We start from the raw sequence: 4550 nt of genomic DNA on the forward strand, positions 1-4550 counted from the left end.
AATGTATACATGTCTTTTTATTTGGAATACTTATAATAGCTGTAAAATGATAATCTCATAAGGCCAACTTAAAAAAAATCTTCAATTTGCCAAACAGCAGTGGATCTRGCTGACTCAGCAACTCCTTTCAATCAACATCTGATTGAGTGGTTTGCCCCATTGATTTGATGGTTCCCCACGGACCCTTTTTATTTGTGCTGATACCARATGTGGTGGCACGCAAACCATCTTGAAGTTTACCCTGTTTAATGTTTAAACAAGTGATAGTGACAGAAAAGCGCTGACTGCGTGCTCAGAGGGCACTTTGTCAGGGCAAACGCTGCGCTCTCTGACGTTTTTAGAGACCAGATATCAAATGAAAACCATTTATGGGTGCACATAAATTCCCCAAGAACAAAGGCGTGTAAAAACTGATGATGCCTGAGCTGAGATTTTTGGTCTTTCATAGATCTTTGTGGGTGGATAAGTTACTCTTTTTTATTCGTTTTAGAGCTTGCACTTATTAACCTGTGGTTTGGAGGAGTTTGGTAAAAACAACTAATTACTAAAGTATTAAGAATTGAATAAAAAGAACTGATGAAGTGTTTTAATTTCAAAAATATTGTGAGAGCTATTGATGGATGAATAACATAAAATACAAAGTGGGCTCCAACCTGTGAACAGCAGGTAGCCAGTATAGCACTGAAGTTTAAAGAGATATTCTGACTTGTGCTCTGCCTCTGACAGGGAGTAACTATGAAGGGCATTCTTTTCTGAAAATTTAACACTTGACAATCATTTGTTTTAAAACAAAATTACAATTTAATCATGTGTCATGCATAACTATAGGGATCTGATATTAAGATTCTGCCTTTAGGAAGAAACGGACTTTAAATTGAACCTGCATTGCACTCAATCATAAAAAAAGAAAATACATTAATGCCCCAACACTTTAGACAGAATGACAGCTCCTGTCTAATTTTATTGCTAAGACAAGGCACAAAAACTGGATTTATAAAATAAATGTTTGCTAGTTTTTGGTTAATCTGTGGGTATTCCCTCCCCTCTTTTTTCTTGTTCCCACACTGATATTATTAGTCAGGTTGTAAAAGTTCGTAGACAGCTCTGCACAGCTGTGCTAAAAAATTACATTCAAATATAATTAAACCCTACTGGAAAAGAACAAAAAAAAAAACCAGTAAAAAAACAAAACTTAATTTATGGACAGATAGTTAATGAGCAAATTAACTCATTTAACAAATATTTCCACAGAGTTTGAAAGAATTTACCAGCNAATGAGCAAATTAACTCATTTAACAAATATTTCCACAGAGTTTGAAAGAATTTACCAGCAAAATGTCTACCATAAAAAAAATAACTCAAACACAACCCCGAAAGTTTTTTATTTTTTGCATCTTTTTAGGAAAACTTTCAGCTTCTCATTAAACCCTACGGGAAAAGAACAAAAAAAAAACTGTAAAAAAACAAAACTTAATTTATGGACAGATAGTTAATGAGCAAATTAACTCATTTAACAAATATTTCCACAGAGTTTGAAAGAATTTACCAGCAAAATGTCTACCATAAAAAAAATAACTCAAACACAAACAGAACTTAAAGAATCTTCTGGTTTGTCTGTTTTAATGCCCCAGCTAATTGTTTATCTTGTGTTTTATTTTAATTGGATTTTAACTGGATTTCCTGTTTAAGAGCTAATTTTATATCCTCTGTTTAACTGTAACTCTGTTATTTTTGCAGCCAAGGCAGTGATGAGAAGTGAAGGCATGAGAACAAGCTCTCCGAGACTAAAAATACTGTGAAATTATACTGACATCTGGTGGAGACAAAGAAGCTAGCAGGTGGTTTAGGTGGAAAACAGTGCAATAAACAAATGTAAAGAAAAGCAATATTTGCTATCATGGCAAAGTCTTAAAAAATAATAAGCAAAAGTAGGTTTAGAACAAAGAGTAAGCAAAATTTTTACTAAAAARACAAATAAAAGTCAATAATTACATGCCACTACTTTTCTATCCTCTATTAATTCCTAGATACCTCAGATTTGTTGCATCAATGGGAAAACATTTTTAAATCTCTACTGTGATCTCTTTTGCAATGACAGACCCACATCCTAACAATTTCTGCTGACCATGTGGGTAGTTCAGCTTCTTAAAATCTGTACYTTTACTGTCTAATCCTGAACACTTTTAAATGGAAGAAAATAGATTTGCTTTTTAACCCTGCTGCTGGCCTTGGGTCAAAATGACTCATGAGGAGGCTTAAGTTAGAATGCACGTTTTTTGTAAGCAGTTGTTCTCATYGAACTTTAGATCCACAAAACTCACTGAATTTGTCAAAAAAAAAAGAGTAAAGCTGCCACACAAAGTTCAAACCTAAAGAAAATAAAATGTTTTGATTCGCTCCCTGCGGTAACATCTGTGCTTCTAACTTTCCATTTTTCACGCAGCCCGGCTCCTTGGCGAGACTCACCTTAGAGGTCGAACTGCTGGGAGATTTCATTTCATSTAAAACTTAGTTGCTAACTGCTGCCTTGATGAGTTGCGATTCAGCCAGTGTTTCTTGAAGACGTGCTCAGCTGGAGTTTCAACAACATGCTGATGAGACAAAGTCTGTACGGAACAGAACCCCTTTTCTGTTCATTAAAACAGGCTAAAATTTAAAAGCTAAAATATCATGTAGTGAATTTGATAAAAAATGATCAAACAGGTTGAAAGTTAAAGTTTTATTTTATTTTATTTCATGATTTGAGCATGTTTTTGAACAAGGATATTTTGCAAAGTCTGTTCTCATTAAAAAGTTAAAAAAGRTAAAAATAAACAATCACCAGATAAATGTTTTATTTTTTTTGTACAGACATAAAAATATAAATGTTCTCTGAGGAATAGATAAACACTGTTGCTTCAAAGTGAAAAGAACAAACTGCATGTTTAAGAACAACTTTACCTTAAATTACTCCCAGATCTGATCAATGAAACAGTTTTTATAACAAGGATTGTATAGTGTAAAAGCTTCGTTAGTGCACATTTGCCNGTTAGTGCACATTTGCCTTTGTTACATTTTCAATTAAAAAAATAATATTTGGTTAATTTAAACTGAACTCAGCAACAAAATAGTTCAGGCCACAGTTTCAAAATATAAAATATATTGTTGATTTTAGATTTTTTTGCTTACTTACATTAATTGTAAGTACTAACATACCATCATGGCTGGATGATGATCAGAACATGTTAGAGGAAAGCGTTGAAGCTTACAATTAAACYTAAGTTTCCATCTTTATACTGTATATCTTGCACGGTTATGTATGCAATGTATGACCGTGTTGATCGGGGAATTCTGTGGGGGTGGAGGTGGGTTGGGTGGGGGGACTCTGGGAGTATGGAGTGTCTGGGTTGCCCTTTGGCAATCCAGTCCCTGTACGACCAAAGCAGGAGCTGTGTCCACTTTCTTGGCACAAAGTTGAGCTCGTTCTCAGTGCGAGTTGGACTCTGTCAGGGTTGTCTCTTGTCTCTGATCCTGTTTGTAGTGTTTATTGACAGGGCATCAATTTGCAGTTGGGGAGAAGAGGGTGTCTGCTTTGGGAAGCACTGGGTCTCATCTCTGCTTTATGCAGATGATGTGACTCTGTTGGCGTCTTCAGGTCAAGACCTTCAAGACCTTCAGCATGCACTGGGACGGTTTGCAGCCTGGAGTCAGTTCCTCTAAATCTGATGCAGATTCTTGACCAGTAAGGGGTGGAATGCCCCCTCCGGGACAGGGGTGAGTCTCTACCTCAGGTGGTGGAGTAAGTATATGGGTGTCTTGTTCACGAGTTGGTGCGATGGAACAGGAGATGGATCGACAGATTGGGGCCTCATCCTTAGTAATGAGGGCATTAACTTGGTCAGTCATAATGAAGAAAGAGCTGAGTCAAAAGTCAAAGCTCTCAATTTTCTGGTCTGTCTATGTTCCAACCCTYTGGTCATGAGGAGTYTATCATGACAGAATGAGATCCTGGATACAAGTGGCCAAAATTAGCTTCCTTCATAGGGTGGCCGGGCTCAGAGTAGAGRCCCTGCTCCTCTGCATCGAAAGGAGTCAGGTGAGGTGGATCTGAAAGCCACCRTTTAGAGGTGTTCCATGCATGTCCCACTGGRAGGTGACCCTGGGGAAGACCCAAAATTAGCAGGAAGGATGATATAACCTTTCTAGAATGGGAATGCCTRGGGGTCCCTCAGGACAAGCTYGAAAGTGTAGCTGGGGAGTAGGATGTCTGGGTCTCTCTCCTAGATCTGTTATCTCCACAACCAGACAAGCGGCAGAAGATGAAGTTGAAGATATATATTTTGCGGTATAAAATAAAAAGTGAATCTTGTTTTCATGAAGAATAATAGCTTTAAAACTAGTCAAAGTCTTTGTTTATTGTACTCAATCAAAGCTCTGATTGTAAAATTATGCAATTTTCCAGTCAAAACTAAGCCTTACTGGTAAAGTTCCTCCCGTCATTATTACTATTACACAGAACATCTAGTCATTTTGAGTGAACTTATCTTTTCTAGATATAGGCTAATTTCAGT

This window comes from Austrofundulus limnaeus, unplaced genomic scaffold (genome assembly GCF_001266775.1).
Source record: "Austrofundulus limnaeus strain Quisiro unplaced genomic scaffold, Austrofundulus_limnaeus-1.0 Scaffold30, whole genome shotgun sequence".
In the NCBI taxonomy this organism is placed as follows: domain Eukaryota; kingdom Metazoa; phylum Chordata; class Actinopteri; order Cyprinodontiformes; family Rivulidae; genus Austrofundulus; species Austrofundulus limnaeus.